Source organism: Mya arenaria, chromosome 16 (genome assembly GCF_026914265.1).
Source record: "Mya arenaria isolate MELC-2E11 chromosome 16, ASM2691426v1".
NCBI lineage: Eukaryota > Metazoa > Mollusca > Bivalvia > Myida > Myidae > Mya > Mya arenaria.
The window spans coordinates 51184288-51210931 of record NC_069137.1 but is presented as its reverse complement, the minus strand read 5'-3'; the positions used below and the strand labels follow the sequence as shown (position 1 = coordinate 51210931).

At 38.7% G+C, this 26644-nt stretch overlaps 2 long non-coding RNA genes across 2 annotated transcripts in view; both read right to left on the bottom strand.

Moving 5' to 3' along the window:
- LOC128221925 (uncharacterized) overlaps positions 1-1354 on the bottom strand; it is a 1357-nt gene extending 3 nt beyond the window's left edge. The window contains exons 1-2 of the long non-coding RNA XR_008259031.1: positions 1187-1354; positions 1-99 (exon numbers count right to left, since the gene is read on the bottom strand). The exon at positions 1-99 is cut by the window's left edge and continues 3 nt beyond it. This is a non-coding gene — a long non-coding RNA (uncharacterized LOC128221925). The remainder of the gene's footprint in view (positions 100-1186) is intronic.
- Positions 1355-3855: 2501 nt separating this feature from the next.
- The window catches only part of LOC128221924 (uncharacterized), a 29993-nt gene continuing 7204 nt past the window's right edge, over positions 3856-26644 (bottom strand). The window contains exons 2-4 of the long non-coding RNA XR_008259030.1: positions 26222-26266; positions 24380-24496; positions 3856-3962 (exon numbers count right to left, since the gene is read on the bottom strand). This is a non-coding gene — a long non-coding RNA (uncharacterized LOC128221924). The remainder of the gene's footprint in view (positions 3963-24379; positions 24497-26221; positions 26267-26644) is intronic.

The following is a 26644-nucleotide window of genomic DNA, read 5'->3' as shown; positions in this document are numbered from 1 at the left end:
TAAAAATCAACTGTTTTATTTTCTCCAAGGTAGAGTACATGTAATCTAAAATGTCTTTCAGTGTATTAGCCTTGTTAAAAGAGCCCTCTTTCCAGTCGCCTGAAAATAAGTGAAATGGAAGTTGAAAATTTGTCCTGGCTCTTAGTACAGGTGCAAGCGGTACGATCCGACAATACATAACCAATCTGGAGAAAGCAGGGGTATTATGGCGGATCCGTTGTCTATTGGTAACACACTTGACTATCAATCCAGAGGTCGCAGGTTCGATTCCCCGCCGCGCCACTAAAAAAAATACTAATCATCTTCCGAGAGGGACGTTAAATGGGGGTCCCGTGTGACAGTGCTATACACTGGTGCACGTTAAAGAACCAGGTTAGCTCTAACCAGGGTTACATTATGTCTGTGCACGATGCTCCAAAAACCTAAAACTACTAACAATCTTAACGGAGCACTCGCCGAACGGACAAGGCCCGAGTGCGAGTATAAATAAGCTTACACACACACACCCAGAGGTATTGACTGCCCCTATGGGATCACGGCGCGGCCCCGCGCCCACTCCCCGAAAATCGTTATTTCAATATAGCAGAAAAAGATTATTGAAATACGCCAACGATACACCATTGTGACTAGAATTCGTTAACATTTTCTTCGTTATGGTCTATCGAAACAAACATCAGTAACCAGTTTATTTTATGGTAATTTGGGTAACCGGTAATTTGGGTAACCGTTAAAAGTGTTCCCCCGAGGTGGAGCGGGTGACATCTGAACGATTGCTGAGGCCGATAAGCCGAGTGTTACACTTCAGAATCTCAAGGGACAGCCATTTTAATGTTACGCTATTGACAATGAAAGACAAATTGATACATTTCATGTAAAACAGCAAAAAATAACAAATTTGTATTTATGTAACGAATCCGGTGATAACCAAGAAAATGGACGTGAGCGTGATTCAGGTTTTAAGCTTTGTTCACATTTAGATACATATAAAATAACAGAGTATATGCTGAACTATTCGAACTCGCATCACGTGGTTTTCAAATGTTACTTGTGTCCTTTTCATATCAACTACAGGCGTATCGTGTATATAACAATGCACACAAGTGGATAATGTAGTGCTCTAAAGAAGTAAACATTATCAATAAGCGTCTCTAAATTTCTGCTTTAACAAAAAAACCCACATACTTACATCAGGTATCACGTGACAGGTTTGACTTATCGTCTTGTTTCGAATAAACCCGGTACAAGTATCACTACAGTAGCCGTGGCAAATCGCTTTAATACTCTCGTCTTTACAAATACACAGTTCTCGATCCAAATCCTCGCATTTGCTGATGGCGTCGACAGGATCGCCGCACATGTTCAGGTTTGGTGCGACCTGGGGCTCGCCTGATATGAAAGAATATTAGATATATATACAGAGCTTTACTTCTCGCATCAGTTTAAAGGCAGAAAAAAAGGGGTAGAAGATAAGAATACTCTACAGCTATAACTCCTCACATTATTTAAAAAGGCAGAAGCTAAAATTAATATACTGCTGCATTTTCCTCACATCATTCCTAAAGAAAACAGTCAAGATAAATGTACAACTGCGACCTCCTCGCATCCCACCGACAGTACGAATATAAGATAAGTATACTACTTCTAACTTCTCGCGTTTATCAAAAAAGCAGACTATAATATTAATAAACTGCTGCTAACTTCTCGCAACAGTCAAACAGAAATATTGTAAGAATAATAAACAGATGCTATATTTTCTCGTCAGTCAAAATGGTAGACGGTAAGATTAGTCTACATTATTTGAGCTAACTTATGTTAATTAAAAGGAAGGAGAAAATATTGATATACAGCTGTTAGCTTCTCGTTTCGATCTGATAAGGAAGCAGAAAAGATAAATATACAGCTGCTATCTTCTCGAATTGTCTGCTATGGAAGAGGATAGAATTAATACACAGTTACTAACTTCTCGCACCAGTCAAAAAGGCAGAAGATAAGAATAATATACAGGAGCTAACTTCTCGCATCTGTCTAAAAAAGAGGATAAGAATAATATACAGCTGCTAATTTCTCGCATCTGTCTAAAAAAAGTGGTAAGATTATTATACAGCTGCTAAATTCTCGCAACAGTCCAAAAGGCAGAAGAGAGGAATAGTATACAAGCTAACTTCTCACATCATTCGCGAAGGCAGAAAAGAATAATGATATACAGGAGCTAACTTCTCGCATCTGTCCGAAATGGAGTAGGTAAGAATAGTATACAGCTGCCAACATCTAGCATCTGTCCGAAAGGGAGGGTAAGAATAGTATACAGCTGCTAACATCTCGCATCTGTCCGAAATGGTGTAGGTAAGAATAGTATACAGCTGCTAACATCTAGCATCTGTCCGAAATGGTGTAGGTAAGAATAGTATACAGCTGCTAACATCTCGCATCTGTCCGAAATGGAGTAAGTAAGAATAATATACAGCTGCTAACTTCTCGCATCTGTCCGAAAGCGAGGAGATAAGAATACTATACAGCTAATGACTTCTCGCATCCGTCCGAAAGCGAGTTGGTAAGAATAGTATACAGCTGCTAACTTCTCGCATCTGTACGAAAGCGAGTAGGTAAGAATAATATACAGCTAATGACTTCTCGCATCTGTCCCAAAGCGAGTTGGTAAGAATAGTATACAGCTAATGACTTGTCTCATCTGTCCGAAAGCGAGTAGGTAAGAATAATTTACAGCTGCTAACTTCTCGCATCTGTCCGAAAGCGAGTAGGTAAGAATAATGTACAGCTGCTAACTTGTCGAATCTGTCCGAAAGCGAGTAGGTAAGAATAATATACAGCTAATGACTTCTCGCATCTGTCCGAAAGGCAGGTAGGAAGAATAATGTACTGCTAATGACTTCTCGCATCTGTCCGAAAGGCAGTAAGGAAGAATAATATACACTGCTAACTTCTCGCATGTGACAGAAAGGGAGTAAGTGAGAATGATTTACAGTTGCGAACTTCTCTCATCTGACAGAAAGGGAGAAGCTTAAATAAAATACAGCTGCTAACGACTCGAATCTGTCTGAAATAAAAGTACATAGGATTAGTAAACAATTTACTTCGTTTATTCGTCTCATACAGAAGAACGTAATATAAATATACAGCTGCTATTTTTTGCATATGCCAAAACGAAAGAAGATAGTTTTGATATACAGCTGCTAACTTTTTAGATCTGTCAAAAATAACTAAAATGAGACACATATCAGGCTGATAACTTCTCGCATCTGTCCGGAAATGGGAATACAATATAAATATACAGCTGGTAACATCGAATCTGTCTGATAAGGAAGAGGGTAAGACTCATATACAGCTGCACACCTCACATAAAAGCATTTTGATATGTCAATAGTCATTTTTGGATAAATATTAACCAATCAATTTTTTACTAATTCTTTCAATTTATAAAAAAAACAACAACAACAGTTTCTACAATTGGCATCTAAAGAGTAAAAAACCATTATCAAATAGAACTAAGTAAGTAATTAAACTAATAACACGGCTCCATTGTTGACTCCCTAACCCCACTCAGCGGTTTCTTCCCTTTGGGGTATACATAAATCACTGTCACCACGCATAATCACGTGACGGCATTCAAAAAGTCCAATTATATATTTTTTTTTATTTTAGTTAAGTCAGTTAGTTTTTCACTTTGAAAATTGCGTAAATTATTTTATTCATAATAATATTGCTAATTTTGAGCTATTTCCGTAGAGAGAGCATAATTATATATAATGGGATGAATCGTCTTTTCTTAAATTAAACAATAGTGTCACGTACATTATCGTGCCAAGAGGGACGGTATTCGCAGTGTTAAAGCTTACCGCATTTTCCACACGTTTTCCTGCAGTATTTTACGGCGTCATTGGGGTTGGAACAGAAATATTCTTGTGCGCCTGTTGTACTGCAGTCCAGAAGATCATAGCATGTACCTGTCGAAAATCTATTATGTTCAACTCACAATGACATTATGATAGCTTACCTACTCAGACGCTGATCAACAACAGCCAATTGTATAAAACCTTAATGCATCAGTCAAATTATAACCACGTCCCCCTCCCAATGTCAGGGGGTGTACCGGGGATAGCGGGGGAAATGAGCATGTTTTTTTTCTTCCACGTGGCCCCGACGTGCCGCGTGACTGAGGTGGTTTTGTTTTCGCGCCACAAATAGCGGGAATGGGCCTAACCTAGGATGTCCCTAGGATGAAGGGAATTTTGGCAGGGCTTTTACCAGCAGTTTGTCCCCGCAGGGCGGGTTGGCTGGACCGAAAGTCCAAGTCCACGCTATTCCACGGACCGGGGGGCGTGGTTACCGTTGCATAATAAGTAGTCCAAATATTTTCTGTAAGCTAGTTTGCATATTTGAATAATTTGATCGGTAAATAATATTTTATGTTGGATACATATTGACCAATCGATACATGTTTGGCTTACTTTAACCACACAAATAAATCAACCAATTGGCAGTAATTGGCAATATTGTCCATAAGTATGAATTGTTCTAAAATATTATGATGTAACAGGTAAGTTTGACATTGTTTAAAAGAGTTTTGTTCATTAATAATACGTAAAATAGATTTCCAAACTGCATTGCGTCACTAGTGTCGCTTTATTACGCTAGTGTACATCAGTAAGTATTGCTTAATTAGGCTAGTGTACATCAGAAAATAGTATCACTTTATTACGCTAGTGTACCTTAGTACATAGTATTGCTGTTTAACGCTAGAGTACATCAGTGCATAGTGTCGCTGTATAACGATAATGTACATCAGTAGATGGTATCGCTTTATAACGCTAGTGTACATCAGTGCATAGAGTCGCTGTATTACACTAGTGTACGCCAGTAAATAGTATCGCTGTATTACGCTAGTGTACACCAGTTAATAGTATCGCTGTATTACGCTAGTGTACACCAGTTAATAGTATCGCTGTATCACGCTAGTGTACACCAGTTAATAGTATCGCTGTATTACGCTTGTGCACATCAGTTAATAGTACCGCTGTATTACGCTAGTGTACACCAGTTAATAGTATCGCTGTATCACGCTAGTGTACACCAGTTAATAGTATCGCTGTATTACGCTAGTGTACATCAGTTAATAGTACCGCTGTATTACGCTAGTGTACACCAGTTAATAGTACCGCTGTATTACGCTAGTGTACACCAGTTAATAGTGTCGCTGTATTACGCTAGTGCACAATAGTACCGCTGTATTACGCTAGTGTACACCAGTTAATAGTACCGCTGTATTACGCTAGTGTACATCAGTTAATAGTACCACTGTATTACGCTAGTGCACATCAGTTAATAGTACAGCTGTATTACGCTAGTGTACACCAGTTAATAGTACAGGCTGTATTACGCTAGTGTACATCAGTTAATAGTGTCGCTGTATTACGCTAGTGTACATCAGTTAATAGTATCGCTGTATTACGCTAGTGTACACCAGTTAATAGTACCGCTGTATTACGCTAGTGCACATCAGTTAATAGTGTCGCTGTATTACGCTAGTGTACATCAGTTAATAGTGTCGCTGTATTACGCTAGTGCACATCAGTTAATAGTGTCGCTGTATTACGCTAGTGTACATCAGTTAATAGTGTCGCTGTATTACGCTAGTGCACATCAGTTAATAGTGTCGCTGTATTACGCTAGTGTACATCAGTTAATAGTACCGCTGTATTACGCTAGTGTACATCAGTTAATAGTGTCGCTGTATTACGCTAGTGCACATCAGTTAATAGTACCGCTGTATTACGCTAGTGTACATCAGTTAATAGTGTCGCTGTATCACGCAAGTGCACATCAGTTAATAGTGTCGCTGTATTACGCTAGTGTACACCAGTTAATAGTACCGCTGTATTACGCTAGTGTGCATCAGTAAATAGTATCGCTGTATTACGCTAGTGTGCATCAGTTAATAGTGTCGCTGTATTACGCTAGTGTACATCAGTTAATAGTGTCGCTGTATTACGCTAGTGTACATCAGTTAATAGTACCGCTGTATTACGCTAGTGTACATCAGTTAATAGTATCGCTGTATTACGCAAGTGTACATCAGTTAATAATATCGCTGTATTACGCTAGTGTACATCAGTTAATAGTATCGCTGTATTACGCAAGTGTACATCAGTTAATAGTATCGCTGTATTACGCTAGTGTACATCAGTTAATAGTACCGCTGTATTACGCTAGTGTACATCAGTTAATAGTATCGCTGTATTACGCTAGTGTACACCAGTAAATAGTGTCGCTGTATTACGCTAGTGTACATCAGTTAATAGTATCGCTGTATTACGCTAGTGTACACCAGTAAATATTATCGCTGTATTACGCTAGTGTACATCAGTTAATAGTATCGCTGTATTACGCTAGTGTACATCAGTTAATAGTATCGCTGTATTACGCTAGTGTACACCAGTTAATAGTGCCGCTGTATTACGCTAGTGTACATCAGTCAATAGTATCGCTGTATTACGCTAGTGTACACCAGTTAATAGTGTCGCTGTATTACGCTAGTGTGCATCAGTTAATAGTGCCGCTGTATTACGCTAGTGTACATCAGTTAATAGTACCGCTGTATTACGCTAGTGTACATCAGTTAAGAGTGTCGCTGTATTACGCTAGTGTACATCAGTAAATAGTACCGCTGTATTACGCTAGTGTACATCAGTTAATAGTGCCGCTGTATTACGCTAGTGTACATCAGTTAATAGTACCGCTGTATTACGCTAGTGTGCATCAGTTAATAGTGCCGCTGTATTACGCTAGTGTGCATCAGTTAATAGTACCGCTGTATTACGCTAGTGTACACCAGTTAATAGTACCGCTGTATTACGCTAGTGTACATCAGTTAATAGTACCGCTGTATTACGCTAGTGTGCATCAGTTAATAGTATCGCTGTATTACGCTAGTGTGCATCAGTTAATAGTGTCGCTGTATTACGCTAGTGTACATCAGTTAATAGTACCGCTGTATTACGCTAGTGTGCACCAGTTAATAGTATCGCTGTATTACGCTAGTGTACATCAGTTAATAGTACCGCTGTATTACGCTAGTGTGCATCAGTTAATAGTATCGCTGTATTACGCTAGTGTGCACCAGTTAATAGTGTCGCTGTATTACGCTAGTGTACATCAGTTAATAGTACCGCTGTATTACGCTAGTGTGCATCAGTTAATAGTATCGCTGTATTACGCTAGTGTACATCAGTTAATAGTGTCGCTGTATTACGCTAGTGTACATCAGTTAATAGTACCGCTGTATTACGCTAGTGTACATCAATTAATAGTGTCGCTGTATTACGCTAGTGTACATCAGTCAATAGTGCCGCTGTATTACGCTAGTGTACATCAGTTAATAGTGCCGCTGTATTACGCTAGTGTGCACCAGTTAATAGTACCGCTGTATTACGCTAGTGTACACCAGTTAATAGTACCGCTGTATTACGCTAGTGTACACCAGTTAATAGTACCGCTGTATTACGCTAGTGTACACCAGTTAATAGTACCGCTGTATTACGCTAGTGTACATCAGTTAATAGAACCGCTGTATTACGCTAGTGCACATCAGTCAATAGTGTCGCTGTATTACGCTAGTGTACATCAGTCAATAGTATCGCTGTATTACGCTAGTGTACACCAGTTAATAGTGTCGCTGTATTACGCTAGTGTGCACCAGTTAATAGTGTCGCTGTATTACGCTAGTGTACATCAGTTAATAGTGCCGCTGTATTACGCTAGTGTACATCAGTTAATAGTGCCGCTGTATTACGCTAGTGTGGATCAGTTAATAGTGCCGCTGTATTACGCTAGTGTACATCAGTTAATAGTACCGCTGTATTACGCTAGTGTACATCAGTTAATAGTACCGCTGTATTACGCTAGTGTACATCAGTTAATAGTACCGCTGTATTACGCTAGTGTGCATCAGTTAATAGTATCGCTGTATTACGCTAGTGTACATCAGTCAATAGTATCGCTGTATTACGCTAGTGTACACCAGTTAATAGTGTCGCTGTATTACGCTAGTGTGCATCAGTTAATAGTGCCGCTGTATTACGCTAGTGTACATCAGTTAATAGTACCGCTGTATTACGCTAGTGTACATCAGTTAAGAGTGTCGCTGTATTACGCTAGTGTACATCAGTAAATAGTACCGCTGTATTACGCTAGTGTACATCAGTAAATAGTACCACTGTATTACGCTAGTGTACATCAGTTAATAGTGCCGCTGTATTACGCTAGTGTACATCAGTTAATAGTGCCGCTGTATTACGCTAGTGTACATCAGTTAATAGTGCCGCTGTATTACGCTAGTGTACATCAGTTAATAGTGCCGCTGTATTACGCTAGTGTGCATCAGTTAATAGTGCCGCTGTATTACGCTAGTGTGCATCAGTTAATAGTGTCGCTGTATTACGCTAGTGTACACCAGTTAATAGTACCGCTGTATTACGCTAGTGTACACCAGTTAATAGTACCGCTGTATTACGCTAGTGTACATCAGTTAATAGTACCGCTGTATTACGCTAGTGTGCATCAGTTAATAGTATCGCTGTATTACGCTAGTGTGCATCAGTTAATAGTGTCGCTGTATTACGCTAGTGTACATCAGTTAATAGTACCGCTGTATTACGCTAGTGTGCACCAGTTAATACTATCGCTGTATTACGCTAGTGTACATCAGTTAATAGTACCGCTGTATTACGCTAGTGTGCATCAGTTAATAGTACCGCTGTATTACGCTAGTGTGCACCAGTTAATAGTCTCGCTGTATTACGCTAGTGTACATCAGTTAATAGTCTCGCTGTATTACGCTAGTGTACATCAGTTAATAGTACCGCTGTATTACGCTAGTGTGCATCAGTTAATAGTATCGCTGTATTACGCTAGTGTACATCAGTTAATAGTGTCGCTGTATTACGCTAGTGTACATCAGTTAATAGTACCGCTGTATTACGCTAGTGTACATCAGTTAATAGTGTCGCTGTATTACGCTAGTGTACATCAGTCAATAGTGCCGCTGTATTACGCTAGTGTACATCAGTTAATAGTACCGCTGTATTACGCTAGTGTGCACCAGTTAATAGTACCGCTGTATTACGCTAGTGTACACCAGTTAATAGTACCGCTGTATTACGCTAGTGTACACCAGTTAATAGTACCGCTGTATTACGCTAGTGTACATCAGTTAATAGAACCGCTGTATTACGCTAGTGCACATCAGTCAATAGTGCCGCTGTATTACGCTAGTGTACATCAGTTAATAGTACCGCTGTATTACGCTAGTGTGCACCAGTTAATAGTACCGCTGTATTACGCTAGTGTACATCAGTTAATAGTACCGCTGTATTACGCTAGTGTACACCAGTTAATAGTACCGCTGTATTACGCTAGTGTACATCAGTTAATAGTACCGCTGTATTACGCTAGTGTGCATCAGTTAATAGTATCGCTGTATTACGCTAGTGTGCATCAGTTAATAGTGTCGCTGTATTACGCTAGTGTACACCAGTTAATAGTATCGCTGTATTGCGCTAGTGTGCATCAGTTAATAGTATCGCTGTATTACGCTAGTGTACATCAGTTAATAGTACCGCTGTATTACGCTAGTGTGCATCAGTTAATAGTATCGCTGTATTACGCTAGTGTACATCAGTTAATAGTACCGCTGTATTACGCTAGTGTGCATCAGTTAATAGTATCGCTGTATTACGCTAGTGTGCATCAGTTAATAGTATCGCTGTATTACGCTAGTGTGCATCAGTTAATAGTACCGCTGTATTACGCTAGTGTACACCAGTTAATAGTGTCGCTGTATTACGCTAGTGTACATCAGTTAATAGTATCGCTGTATTACGCTAGTGTGCATCAGTTAATAGTGTCGCTGTATTTCGCTAGTGTACATCAGTTAATAGTACCGCTGTATTACGCTAGTGTACATCAGTTAATAGTACCGCTGTATTACGCTAGTGTACATCAGTTAATAGTACCGCTGTATTACGCTAGTGTACATCAGTTAATAGTACCGCTGTATTACGCTAGTGTACATCAGTTAATAGTGTCGCTGTATTAAGCTAGTGTACACCAGTTAATAGTACCGCTGTATTACGCTAGTGTACACCAGTTAATAGTACCGCTGTATTACGCTAGTGTACACCAGTTAATAGTACCGCTGTATTACGCTAGTGTACATCAGTTAATAGTACCGCTGTATTACGCTAGTGTGCATCAGTTAATAGTATCGCTGTATTACGCTAGTGTACATCAGTTAATAGAGCCGCTGTATTACGCTAGTGTACATCAGTAAATAGTGTCGCTGTATTACGCTAGTGTGCATCAGTTAATAGTGTCGCTGTATTACGCTAGTGTACATCAGTTAATAGAGCCGCTGTATTACGCTAGTGTACATCAGTTAAAAGAGCCGCTGTATTACGCTAGTGTACATCAGTTAATAGTGTCGCTGTATTACGCTAGTGTGCATCAGTTAATAGTGTCGCTGTATTTCGCTAGTGTACATCAGTTAATAGTGTCGCTGTATTACGCTAGTGTACATCAGTTAATAGTGTCGCTGTATTACGCTAGTGTACATCAGTTAATAGTATCGCTGTATTACGCTAGTGTACATCAGTTAATAGTATCGCTGTATTACGCTAGTGTACATCAGTTAATAGTGTCGCTGTATTACGCTAGTGTACATCAGTTAATAGTGTCGCTGTATTACGCTAGTGTGCATCAGTTAATAGTACCGCTGTATTACGCTAGTGTACACCAGTTAATAGTATTGCTGTATTACGCTAGTGTACATCAGTCAATAGTGCCGCTGTATTACGCTAGTGTACACCAGTTAATAGTATCGGTGTATTACGCTAGTGTGCATCAGTTAATAGTGCCGCTGTATTACGCTAGTGTACACCAGTTAATAGTACCGCTGTATTACGCTAGTGTACACCAGTTAATAGTATCGCTGTATTACGCTAGTGTGCATCAGTTAATAGTGTCGCTGTATTTCGCTAGTGTACATCAGTTAATAGTACCGCTGTATTACGCTAGTGTACATCAGTTAATAGTACCGCTGTATTACGCTAGTGCACATCAGTTAATAGTACCGCTGTATTTCGCTAGTGTACATCAGTTAATAGTACCGCTGTATTACGCTAGTGTACATCAGTAAATAGTGTCGCTGTATTACGCTAGTGTACATCAGTTAATAGTACCGCTGTATTACGCTAGTGTACATCAGTTAATAGTGCCGCTGTATTACGCTAGTGTACATCAGTTAATAGTGTCGCTGTATTACGCTAGTGTACATCAGTTAATAGTGTCGCTGTATTACGCTAGTGTACATCAGTTAATAGTGTCGCTGTATTACGCTAATGCACATCAGTTAATAGTGTCGCTGTATTACGCTAATCAGTAAATAGTACAGCTGTATTACGCTAGTGCACATCAGTTAATAGTATCGCTGTATTACGCTAGTGTACACCAGTAAATAGTGTCGCTGTATTACGCTAGTGCACATCAGTTAATAGTATCGCTGTATTACGCTAGTGTACATCAGTTAATAGTATCGCTGTATCACGCTAGTGTACATCAGTTAATAGTATCGCTGTATTACGCTAGTGTACACCAGTAAATAGTGTCGCTGTATTACGCTAGTGCACATCAGTTAATAGTATCGCTGTATTACGCTAGTGCACATCAGTTAATAGTATCGCTGTATTACGCTAGTGTACATCAGTTAATAGTGTCGCTGTATTACGCTAGTGTACACCAGTTAATAGTACCGCTGTATTACGCTAGTGTGCATCAGTTAATAGTGTCGCTGTATTACGCTAGTGTACATCAGTTAATAGTACCGCTGTATTACGCTAGTGTACATCAGTTAATAGTGTCGCTGTATTACGCTAGTGTACATCAGTAAATAGTACCGCTGTATTACGCTAGTGCACATCAGTTAATAGTACCGCTGTATTACGCTAGTGTACACCAGTTAATAGTATCGCTGTATTACGCTAGTGTACATCAGTTAATAGTATCGCTGTATCACGCTAGTGTACATCAGTTAATAGTATCGCTGTATTACGCTAGTGTACATCAGTTAATAGTGTCGCTGTATTACGCTAGTGTACATCAGTTAATAGTGTCGCTGTATTGCGCTAGTGTACATCAGTTAATAGTATCGCTGTATTACGCTAGTGTACATCAGTTAATAGTGTCGCTGTATTACGCTAGTGTACACCAGTTAATAGTACCGCTGTATTACGCTAGTGTACATCAGTTAATAGTATCGCTGTATTACGCTAGTGCACATCAGTTAATAGTGTCGCTGTATTACGCTAGTGTACATCAGTAAATAGTACCGCTGTATTACGCTAGTGTACACCAGTTAATAGTACCGCTGTATTACGCTAGTGTACACCAGTTAATAGTATCGCTGTATTACGCTAGTGTACATCAGTCAATAGTATCGCTGTATTACGCTAGTGTACATCAGTTAATAGTATCGCTGTATCACGCTAGTGTACATCAGTTAATAGTATCGCTGTATTACGCTAGTGCACATCAGTTAATAGTACCGCTGTATTACGCTAGTGTACATCAGTTAATAGTATCGCTGTATCACGCTAGTGTACATCAGTTAATAGTACCGCTGTATCACGCTAGTGTACATCAGTTAATAGTATCGCTGTATTACGCTAGTGCACATCAGTTAATAGTACCGCTGTATTACGCTAGTGTACATCAGTTAATAGTATCGCTGTATCACGCTAGTGCACATCAGTTAATAGTATCGCTGTATTACGCTAGTGTACATCAGTTAATAGTATCGCTGTATCACGCTAGTGTACATCAGTTAATAGTATCGCTGTATTACGCTAGTGCACATCAGTTAATAGTACCGCTGTATTACGCTAGTGTGCATCAGTTAATAGTATCGCTGTATCACGCTAGTGTGCATCAGTTAATAGTATCGCTGTATTACGCTAGTGCACATCAGTTAATAGTACAGCTGTATTACGCTAGTGTGCATCAGTTAATAGTACCGCTGTATTACGCTAGTGTACACCAGTAAATAGTGTCGCTGTATTACGCTAGTGCACATCAGTTAATAGTGTCGCTGTATTACGCTAGTGTACATCAGTTAATAGTGTCGCTGTATTACGCTAGTGTACACCAGTTAATAGTACAGCTGTATTACGCTAGTGTACACCAGTTAATAGTACAGCTGTATTACGCTAGTGCACATCAGTTAATAGTATCGCTGTATTACGCTAGTGTACACCAGTAAATAGTGTCGCTGTATTACGCTATTGCACATCAGTTAATAGTACCGCTGTATTACGCTAGTGTGCATCAGTTAATAGTATCGCTGTATTACGCTAGTGTACATCAGTTAATAGTATCGCTGTATTACGCTAGTGTACATCAGTTAATAGTACCGCTGTATTAGGCTAGTGTACACCAGTTAATAGTACCGCTGAATTACGCTAGTGTACATCAGTTAATAGTATCGCTGTATTACGCTAGTGCACACCAGTTAATAGTACCGCTGTATTACGCTAGTGTACATCAGTAAATAGTGTCGCTGTATTACGCTAGTGTACATCAGTTAATAGTCTCGCTGTATTACGCTAGTGTACATCAGTAAATAGTGTCGCTGTATTACGCTAGTGTACATCAGTTAATAGTATCGCTGTATTACGCTAGTGTACACCAGTTAATAGTACCGCTGTATTACGCTAGTGTACATCAATCAATAGTATCGCTGTATTACGCTAGTGTACACCAGTTAATAGTGTCGCTGTATTACGCTAGTGTACATCAGTTAATAGTACCGCTGTATTACGCTAGTGTACACCAGTTAATAGTGTCGCTGTATTACGCTAGTGTACATCAGTTAATAGTGTCGCTGTATTACGCTAGTGTACACCAGTTAATAGTGTCGCTGTATTACGCTAGTGCACATCAGTTAATAGTATCGCTGTATTACGCTAGTGTACATCAGTTAATAGTATCGCTGTATTACGCTAGTGTACATCAGTTAATAGTACCGCTGTATTACGCTAGTGTACATCAGTTAATAGTATCGCTGTATTACGCTAGTGTACATCAGTTAATAGTGTCGCTGTATTACGCAAGTGCACATCAGTTAATAGTACCGCTGTATTACGCTAGTGTACATAAGTTAATAGTGTCGCTGTATTACGCTAGTGTACACCAGTAAATAGTGTCGCTGTATTACGCTAGTGTACACCAGTTAATAGTGTCGCTGTATTACGCTAGTGTACATCAGTTAATAGTGTCGCTGTATTACGCTAGTGTACACCAGTTAATAGTGTCGCTGTATTACGCTAGTGCACATCAGTTAATAGTACCGCTGTATTACGCTAGTGTACACCAGTTAATAGTGTCGCTGTATTACGCTAGTGTACATCAGTTAATAGTACCGCTGTATTACGCTAGTGTACATCAGTTAATTGTGTCGCTGTATTACGCTAGTGTACACCAGTAAATAGTGTCGCTGTATTACGCTAGTGTACACCAGTTAATAGTACCGCTGTATTACGCTAGTGTACACCAGTTAATAGTGTCGCTGTATTACGCTAGTGTACACCTGTAAATAGTGTCGCTGTATTACGCTAGTGCACATCAGTTAATAGTATCGCTGTATTACGCTAGTGTACATCAGTTAATAGTGTCGTTGTATTACGCTAGTGTACAACAGTTAATAGTACCGCTGTATTACGCTAGTGTACATCAGTTAATAGTGTCGCTGTATTACGCTAATGCACATCAGTTAATAGTGTCGCTGTATTACGCTAGTGTACATCAGTTAATAGTGTCGCTGTATTACGCTAGTGTACATCAGTTAATAGTACCGCTGTATTACGCTAGTGTACATCAGTTAATAGTGTCGCTGTATTACGCTAGTGTACATCATTTAATAGTATCGCTGTATAACGCTAGTGTACATCATTTAATAGTATCGCTGTATAACGCTAGTGTACATCAGTTAATAGTACCGCTGTATTACGCTAGTGCACATCAGTTAATAGTGTCGCTGTATTACGCTAGTGTACATCAGTTAATAGTACCGCTGTATTACGCTAGTGTACATCAGTTAATAGTGTCGCTGTATTACGCAAGTGTACATCAGTCAATAGTGTCGCTGTATTACGCTAGTGTACATCAGTCAATAGTACAGCTGTATTACGCTAGTGTACATCAGTTAATAGTACAGCTGTATTACGCTAGTGTACACCAGTTAATAGTACAGCTGTATTACGCTAGTGTACACCAGTTAATAGTGTCGCTGTATTACGCTAGTGTACATCAGTTAATAGTGTCGCTGTATTACGCTAGTGTACATCAGTTAATAGTGTCGCTGTATTACGCTAGTGTACATCAGTTAATAGTGTCGCTGTATTACGCTAGTGTACATCAGTTAATAGTACCGCTGTATTACGCTAGTGTACACCAGTTAATAGTACCGCTGTATTACGCTAGTGTACATCAGTTAATAGTACCGCTGTATTACGCTAGTGTGCATCAGTTAATAGTGTCGCTGTATTACGCTAGTGTGCATCAGTTAATAGTGTCGCTGTATTACGCTAGTGTACATCAGTTAATAGTACAGCTGTATTACGCTAGTGTACATCAGTTAATAGTACAGCTGTATTACGCTAGTGTACACCAGTTAATAGTGCCGCTGTATTACGCTAGTGTACATCAGTTAATAGTGTCGCTGTATTACGCTAGTGTACATCAGTTAATAGTGTCGCTGTATTACGCTAGTGTACACCAGTTAATAGTACCGCTGTATTACGCTAGTGTACACCAGTTAATAGTACCGCTGTATTACGCTAGTGTACACCAGTTAATAGTACCGCTGTATTACGCTAGTGTACATCAGTATGTACACCAGTTAATAGTGTCGCTGTATTACGCAAGTGTACATCAGTTAATAGTATCGCTGTATTACGCTAGTGTACATCAGTTAATAGTGCCGCTGTATTACGCAAGTGTACATCAGTTAATAGTACCGCTGTATTACGCTAGTGTACATCAGTTAATAGTATCGCTGTATTACGCTAGTGTACATCAGTTAATAGTATCGCTGTATTACGCTAGTGTACATCAGTTAATAGAGCCGCTGTATTACGCTAGTGTACATCAGTTAATAGTATCGCTGTATTACGCTAGTGTACACCAGTTAATAGTATCGCTGTATTACGCTAGTGTACACCAGTTAATAGTATCGCTGTATTACGCTAGTGTACACCAGTTAATAGTACCGCTGTATTACGCTAGTGTACATCAGTCAATAGTATTGCTGTATTACGCTAGTGTACACCAGTTAATAGTGTCGCTGTATTACGCTAGTGTACATCAGTTAATAGTACCGCTGTATTACGCTAGTGTACATCAGTTAATAGTATCGCTGTATTACGCTAGTGTACATCAGTTAATAGTATCGCTGTATTACGCTAGTGTACACCAGTTAATAGTATCGCTGTATTACGCTAGTGTACATCAGTTAATAGTGTCGCTGTATTACGCTAGTGTACATCAGTTAATAGTGTCGCTGTATTACGCTAGTGTACACCAGTTAATAGTATCGCTGTATTACGCTAGTGTACATCAGTTAACAGTATCGCTGTATTACGCTAGTGTACATCAGTTAACAGTATCGCTGTATTACGCTAGTGTACATCAGTTAACAGTGTCGCTGTATTACGCTAGTGTACATCAGTTAATAGTATCGCTGTATTACGCTAGTTCACATCAGTTAATAGTATCGCTTTATTACGCTAGTGTACATCAGTTAATAGTATCGCTGTATTACGCTAGTGTACAACAGTTAATAGTACCGCTGTATTACGCTAATGCACATCAGTTAATAGTGTCGCTGTATTACGCAAGTGTACATCAGTTAATAGTACCGCTGTATTACGCAAGTGTACATCAGTTAATAGTATCGCTGTATTACGCTAGTGTACACCAGTTAATAGTACCGCAGTATTACGCTAGTGTACACCAGTTAATAGTACCGCTGTATTACGCTAGTGTACATCAGTTAATAGTATCGCTGTATCACGCTAGTGTACACCAGTAAACAGTATAGCTGTATCACCCTAGTGTACACCAGTAAACAGTATCGCTGTATCACGCTAGTGTACATCAGTAAACAGTATCGCTGTATCACGCTAGTGTACATCAGTAAATATTATCGCTGTATTACGCAAGTGTACATCAGTTAATAGTGTCGCTGTATCACGCTAGTGCACATCAGTTAATAGTGTCGCTGTATAACGCTAGTGTACATCAGTTAATAGTGTCGCTGTATTACGCTAGTGTACATCAGTTAATAGTACCGCTGTATTACGCTAGTGTACATCAGTTAATAGTATCGCTGTATTATGCTAGTGCACATCAGTTAATAGTGTCGCTGTATTACGCAAGTGCACATCAGTTAATAGTACAGCTGTATTACGCTAGTGTACATCAGTTAATAGTATCGCTGTATTACGCTAGTGCACATCAGTTAATAGTACCGCTGTATTACGCTAGTGTACATCAGTTAATAGTGTCGCTGTATTACGCTAGTGTGCATCAGTTAATAGTATCGCTGTATTACGCTAGTGCACATCAGTTAATAGTACCGCTGTATTACGCTAGTGCACATCAGTTAATAGTGTCGCTGTATTACGCTAGTGTGCATCAGTTAATAGTACCGCTGTATTACGCTAGTGCACATCAGTTAATAGTATCGCTGTATTACGCTAGTGCACATCAGTTAATAGTACCGCTGTATTACGCTAGTGTGCATCAGTTAATAGTGTCGCTGTATTACGCTAGTGTGCATCAGTTAATAGTATCGCTGTATTACGCTAGTGTGCATCAGTTAATAGTATCGCTGTATTACGCTAGTGCACATCAGTTATTAGTACAGCTGTATTACGCTAGTGTACATCAGTTAATAGTATCGCTGTATTACGCTAGTGCACATCAGTTAATAGTACCGCTGTATTACGCAAGTGCACATCAGTTAATAGTATCGCTGTATTACGCTAGTATGCATCAGTTAATAGTATCGCTGTATTACGCTAGTGCACATCAGTTAATAGTACCGCTGTATTACGCTAGTGTACATCAGTTAATAGTGTCGCTGTATTACGCTAGTGCACATCAGTTAATAGTACCGCTGTATTACGCTAGTGTACATCAGTTAATAGTGTCGCTGTATTACGCTAGTGTGCATCAGTTAATAGTGTCGCTGTATTACGCTAGTGTACATCAGTTAATAGTACCGCTGTTTTACGCTAGTGTACATCAGTTAATAGTACCGCTGTATTACGCTAGTGCACATCAGTTAATAGTGTCGCTGTATTACGCAAGTGCACATCAGTTAATAGTACCGCTGTATTACGCTAGTGTACATCAGTTAATAGTGTCGCTGTATTACGCTAGTGTACATCAGTTAATAGTGTCGCTGTATTACGCTAGTGTACACCAGTTAATAGTACCGCTGTATTACGCTAGTGTACATCAGTTAATAGTGTCGCTGTATTACGCTAGTGTACACCAGTTAATAGTAACGCTGTATTACGCTAGTGTACACCAGTTAATAGTGTCGCTGTATTACGCTGTATTACGCTAGTGTACATCAGTTAATAGTGTCGCTGTATTACGCTAGTGTACATCAGTTAATAGTACCGCTGTATTACGCTAGTGCACATCAGTTAATAGTGTCGCTGTATTACGCTAGTGTACATCAGTTAATAGTGTCGCTGTATTACGCTAGTGTACATCAGTTAATAGTGTCGCTGTATTACGCTAGTGTACATCAGTTAATAGTGTCGCTGTATTACGCAAGTGTACATCAGTTAATAGTGTCGCTGTATTACGCTAGTGTACATCAGTCAATAGTACCGCTGTATTACCCTAGTGTACACCAGTTAATAGTACCGCTGTATTACGCTAGTGTACACCAGTTAATAGTACCGCTGTATTACGCTAGTGTACACCAGTTAATAGTACCGCTGTATTACGCTAGTGTACACCAGTTAATAGTACCGCTGTATTACGCTAGTGTACACCAGTTAATAGTACCGCTGTATTACGCTAGTGTACACCAGTTAATAGTACCGCTGTATTACGCTAGTGTACATCAGTATGTACACCAGTTAATAGTGTCGCTGTATTACGCTAGTGTACATCAGTTAATAGTACCGCTGTATTACGCTAGTGTACATCAGTTAATAGTACCGCTGTATTACGCTAGTGTACATCAGTTAATAGTACCGCTGTATTACGCTAGTGTACACCAGTTAATAGTACCGCTGTATTACGCTAGTGTACACCAGTTAATAGTACCGCTGTATTACGCTAGTGTACATCAGTTAATAGTATCGCTGTATTACGCTAGTGTACATCAGTTAATAGTACCGCTGTATTACGCTAGTGCACATCAGTTAATAGTACCACTGTATTACGCTAGTGTGCACCAGTTAATAGTACCGCTGTATTACGCTAGTGTACACCAGTTAATAGTACCGCTGTATTACGCTAGTGTACATCAGTTAATAGTACCGCTGTATTACGCTAGTGCACATCAGTTAATAGTACCGCTGTATTACGCTAGTGTACACCAGTTAATAGTACCGCTGTATTACGCTAGTGTACACCAGTTAATAGTACCGCTGTATTACGCTAGTGTACATCAGTTAATAGTATCGCTGTATTACGCTAGTGTACATCAGTTAATAGTATCGCTGTATTACGCTAGTGTACACCAGTTAATAGTGTCGCTGTATTACGCTAGTGTACATCAGTTAATAGTACCGCTGTATTACGCTAGTGTACATCAGTTAATAGTGCCGCTGTATTACGCTAGTGTACATCAGTTAATAGTGTCGCTGTATTACGCTAGTGTGCATCAGTTAATAGTGTCGCTGTATTACGCTAGTGTACATCAGTTAATAGTGTCGCTGTATTACGCTAGTGTACATCAGTTAATAGTACCGCTGTATTACGCTAGTGTGCATCAGTTAATAGTGTCGCTGTATTACGCTAGTGTACACCAGTTAATAGTGTCGCTGTATTACGCTAGTGTACACCAGTTAATAGTGTCGCTGTATTACGCTAGTGTACACCAGTTAATAGTGTCGCTGTATTACGCTAGTGTACACCAGTTAATATTATCGCTGTATTACGCTAGTGTACACCAGTTAATAGTGTCGCTGTATTACGCTAGTGTACACCAGTTAATAGTACCGCTGTATTACGCTAGTGTACATCAGTTAATAGTATCGCTGTATTACGCTAGTGTACACCAGTTAATAGTACCGCTGTATTACGCTAGTGTACATCAGTTAATAGTATCGCTGTATTACGCTAGTGTACACCAGTTAATAGTACCGCTGTATTACGCTAGTGTGCATCAGTTAATAGTACCGCTGTATTGCGCTAGTGTACATCAGTTAATAGTATCGCTGTATTACGCTAGTGTACATCAGTTAATAGTATCGCTGTATTACGCTAGTGCACATCAGTTAATAGTACCGCTGTATTACGCTAGTGTACATCAGTTAATAATACCGCTGTATTACGCTAGTGTACATCAGTTAACAGTACCGCTGTATTACGCTAGTGTGCATCAGTTAATAGTACCGCTGTATTACGCTAGTGTACATCAGTTAATAGTACCGCTGTATTACGCTAGTGTACATCAGTTAATAGTGTCGCTGTATTACGCTAGTGTGCATCAGTTAATAGTGTCGCTGTATTACGCTAACGTGCATCAGTTAATAGTGTCGCTGTATTACGCTAGTGTACATCAGTTAATAGTGTCGCTGTATTACGCTAGTGTACATCAGTTAATAGTACCGCTGTATTACGCTAGTGTGCATCAGTTAATAGTGTCGCTGTATTACGCTAGTGTGCATCAGTTAATAGTGTCGCTGTATTACGCTAGTGTTCATCAGTTAATAGTACCGCTGTATTACGCTAGTGTACATCAGTTAATAGTACCGCTGTATTACGCTAGTGTACATCAGTTAATAGTACCGCTGTATTACGCTAGTGTACATCAGTTAATAGTACCGCTGTATTACGCTAGTGTACATCAGTTAATAGTACCGCTGTATTACGCTAGTGTGCATCAGTTAATAGTACCGCTGTATTACGCTAGTGTACACCAGTTAATAGTGCCGCTGTATTACGCTAGTGTACATCAGTTAATAGTGTCGCTGTATTACGCTAGTGTACATCAGTATGTACATCAGTCAATAGTGTCGCTGTATTACGCTAGTGTACATCAGTTAATAGTGTCGCTGTATTACGCTAGTGTACATCAGTTAATAGTACCGCTGTATTACGCTAGTGTACACCAGTTAATAGTGTCGCTGTATTACGCTAGTGTACATCAGTTAATAGTGTCGCTGTATTACGCTAGTGTACATCAGTTAATAGTGTCGCTGTATTACGCTAGTGTACATCAGTTAATAGTGTCGCTGTATTACGCTAGTGTACATGAATGAATGAATGAATGAATGAATGAATGAAAGTCTTTATTTACAGAGGGTAACCCAATTAGTGTAAACTAATCTTCCTTGGGGCCCTCTAAAGCAATATTTACATACATACAAATACATAATTATATAGCAATATAACAATCAGCATAACAAATTCAAAGTTAGCATTATTCATAAACATGATCAACATGATAACAATGTTACACAACAACATAATACATACATATGGCGGCAGAGGTTTAACTTACAGACTTACATATGGCCATATTTACAATTTTAGCTTTATGACTGTTGATTCGAATTTATCCACTTAGTATAATTTACTGTAAAACTTTTAATACTTTCGCTCTGTCTTATTTCATTTGGAATGTTATTCCATACTTTTACCCCAGAGTACGACATACTCCCTTTAAAAAGTTCTATATTTAGTTAATAGTGTCGCTGTATTACGCTAGTGTACATCAGTAAATAGTATCGCTGTATTACGCTAGTGTACACCAGTTAATAGTGTCGCTGTATTACGCTAGTGTACATCAGTTAATAGTGTCGCTGTATTACGCTAGTGTACATCAGTTAATAGTGTCGCTGTATTACGCTAGTGTACATCAGTAAATAGTATCGCTGTATTATGCTAGTGTACACCAGTTAATAGTGTCGCTGTATTACGCTAGTGTACATCAGTTAATAGTATGGCTGTATTACGCTAGTGCACATCAGTTAATAGTATCGCTGTATCACGCTAGTGTACACCAGTTAATAGTGTCGCTGTATTACGCTAGTGTACATCAGTAAATAGTACCGCTGTATTACGCTAGTGTACATCAGTTAATAGTACCGCTGTATTACGCTAGTGTACATCAGTAAATAGTACCGCTGTATTACGCTAGTGTACATCAGTTAATAGTACCGCTGTATTACGCTAGTGTACATCAGTTAATAGTGCCGCTGTATTACGCTAGTGTACATCAGTTAATAGTGTCGCTGTATTACGCTAGTGTACATCAGTTAATAGTGTCGCTGTATTACGCTAGTGCACATCAGTTAATAGTATCGCTGTATTACGCTAGTGTACATCAGTCAATAGTATCGCTGTATTACGCTAGTGTACATCAGTTAATAGTATCGCTGTATTACGAAAGTGCACACCAGTTAATAGTGTCGCTGTATTACGCTAGTGTACACCAGTAAATATTATCGCTGTATTACGCTAGTGTACACCAGTAAATAGTATCGCTGTATTACGCTAGTGTACATCAGTTAATAGTATCGCTGTATTACGCTAGTGCACATCAGTTAATAGTGTGGCTGTATTACGCAAGTGCACACCAGTTAATAGTACCGCTGTATTACGCTAGTGTACATCAGTAAATATTATCGCTGTATTACGCTAGTGTACACCAGTAAATATTATTGCTGTATTACGCTAGTGTACATCAGTAAATAATATCGCTGTATTACGCTACTGTACATCAGTAAATAATATCGCTGTATTACGCTAGTGTACATCAGTTAATAGTATCGCTGTATTACGCTAGTGCACATCAGTTAATAGTGTGGCTGTATTACGCAAGTGCACACCAGTTAATAGTACCGCTGTATTACGCTAGTGTACACCAGTAAATATTATCGCTGTATTACGCTAGTGTACACCAGTAAATATTATCGCTGTATTACGCTAGTGTACATCAGTAAATAATATCGCTGTATTACGCTACTGTACATCAGTAAATAATATCGCTGTATTACGCTAGTGTACATCAGTAAATAATATCGCTGTATTACGCTACTGTACATCAGTAAATAGTATCGCTATATCATGCTAGTGAACATCAGTAAATAGTATCGCTATATCATGCTAGTGTACATCAGTAAATATTATCGCTGTATTACGCTAGTGTACATCAGTTAATAGTATCGCTGTATTACGCTAGTGTACATCAGTAAATATTATCGCTGTATTACGCTAGTGTACATCAGTAAATAGTGTCGCTGTATTACGCTAGTGTACATCAGTAAATAGTATCGCTATATCATGCTAGTGAACATCAGTAAATAGTATCGCTATATCATGCTAGTGAACATCAGTAAATAGTATCGCTATATCATGCTAGTGAACATCAGTAAATAGTATCGCTATATCATGCTAGTGAACATCAGTAAATAGTATCGCTGTATTACGCTAGTACACATCAGTAAACAGTGTCGCTTTATTAGTAAGTTTCGGTTTTACTTAAAATGTTGATTTTTAGTCACCTGCTGATTTTTTTTTTTAAATCTCTACATGGTTTTAATTTTTCACGAAGGGAAAGAAACTTTACCAAATACATAGGCGACAACATCGGTCAGGGTGTCTCTATTTGTATTTAATCATACTCATAATAGGATGAATTCAAAGACTGTTTTAACCCTTGCCTGATTAACTAGAATAAAGACATGCATGAACATTTCAGCAGGTATTTTACACAAAAAATGCAGACCGCCAAAATATTTATTTGAATGTATCTTCACAAATAAATTGTTATATGGTACACAGTCGCATTACGTTTAATTTTGTATTCGAATATACGAATATTCGATCTAACGTTTTGAATTCAAATGTCAAAATCGATATTTAATATTATTAAATTAATAACGGCTGACTGGTGATATCCTGAAATTAATGTATTTGTAAACTTGAGAAATACTGCCTTCTCATTGGACAAAACAAATTGACCGCATATAGACGTAAATTGTCTTTAATATGCTTATCAGCATTATATCTATAACAGTTTAATATCCCTTATCGATAGGACTAAATCACCTACCACACAAGCCGCAGCTTTTCGGGCAGAGCTTAGCAGCGCTTGCAGGCAATCCACAAATGAGAGTTAAGGCTTCTCCGTCATTACATTTTGAATCGTGATCATCGTGGCACGCACTTTCTGTAAATAGAATTCTGTAAATAGAATTCTGTAAACCTGTTAAGGAATACTACGTAAAAAACGCAATTGAACTACATGTACATCGATAACGATATATGCTAAAAATGCAGACCTCAATATTTCGAATGTTGTAAAAGATGCACTCCTACTCCCAAATAAGAATTGCCGCAATTAATAATATTGTTTTGATATTCCAAAAAGAATGAATTAATGTCGAAAACAATGGTTCTTATGAAGGATACCGAGTTTAATTACACGTATGCAAAATGTTCCATAAATGCATTATAAACTAAGTAGTTAAAGGCCTATCAGTCCAAAATGATTTTTGTTATTCATGTGTATTTATTGATATTGAATAAGAGTGTCACTTTAAATATAACCATATTAAGAAGTTTATTTTATGAAGCCAAATTTCCTACGAAAATTTCAAGCAAAATATATTTCGCTGGCATTATCATTAAGATATTTTCCTTAAGAGTCCAAAACCTCAAAAAATGTAAATACTATTAAAAGTATATAAAAAATTAAAACTTCTTATCAATAACTGGCCAATAGAGTGAATGAAGTCAATAATGTATGACCATAAAGTTTAATTTAAGTAAATATTGAATACCACCGCAGAATCTGTTGGATTAAGAAATAGTTTTTTACAGGCGCACAATAACGGTTATACTTAATAAATGCACCATTTTTGTTTTAAGGAAATATAATGGTTAAATGATTGAACTTTAATAATTAAAACATATTTTGGTGTTTGTTTTGGGGAATTAAAGGCTTCGCAGTTATTATTTGAAAGCCCCATTCATCAAGAAAAATATATTTTAACTATGTCCAAATTATATATGTTTGTTCTTGTTTTCATCATTAAAGTCAACTAATGCACCAGTCAATTGTAACCTAGGCCCCCTAGGTCCGGGGTTATACCGGGGATAGCCGGGGAAAAGGGCCGTGTTTTTACCTTTCGGGTGTCCCCGCAGTGCCGGGTGAATGCGTTAGTTTTGACTTCGCGCAAAATATAGCGGGGAATGGGTCTTACCTAGGGTCCCTTGGGTGCGGGGGCATTTGGCGGGGATTTTACCACCAGTTCGTCCCCGCAGGGCGGGGATTTTACCCGGGGTTGGCTGGACCGAAAGTCAAAGTCCCTGCTATTCCCTGGACCTGGGGGGGGGGGGGCATGGTTACAATTGACTGGTGCATAATTTAAACATAATAATGATCAATGACGTCTTTCGAAGCAAACATGAGGCGTTGTGAAGGCACGGGTTTATATTGAGATAGCTGGTCAAAATGGGTAAATATTGTATTTATGTATGTAACGTTGATACATAGTGTCCCTAGTATAATGTCATTTCGGCCCTTGCACAGTCCCTCCAAATAGGGATTGTTGTGGGTATCCGACTACTTGGCTTGCCCCTGTAGTTTTCTTTTCTTTGTTTAGTTACATCACTCATATATTAATTCAAGGTAAAGTTCTGCATGTAAATGTGTATCAACAAATAGTTAAAGGGGCTGTCTCACAGATGATGAAATAGCGAAATAGCAGTTATTTCGTATTTTTCCATTTAAAAAGATTACTGGGTATGTCTACCAGGTAGAATTCATCCTTATGCGTGATTGGCTAGTCGGTGTTATCACGTGATATTATGAGAAGCGTTACAGAAAAAAAAACTTTTTTGGTGCAAATCTGTGATACAGTCCCTTTAAAACTTATCAACATGAAGATACCTGTAACTGTCGTCGATGGCATCTGGGTCGTCGTATTTTTTATTTCTGAAATGAAAACGAACGGTCAATCAAATTTCTGGTCTGCAAAAATCTTATATAAATTTACGTATAAATGAATAATACGAGGTGTCAGGTTCTCTTGTGGCAAATTCTTGTCCATTGGCCTGATTTCTCAGAACTTTGTAAAGCTGACAACTCGATTAACGACATCGTTGTTAAGATTTAAATATGAAATAGCTGCTGGTAATTTCGAATATTTAAATAATACAAGTACAGCTCGAACAGTTGTATCAATAATTGTAAGGGAATCTGCAAGTACAAGAGTTTTCATTAAACCTGGGGAGCAGCCACCTCTTTAGAAAGTTAACATCGACGATGCTATCAATTAACTTAACACAGCTCTATACAATCGGCCAATTCCTT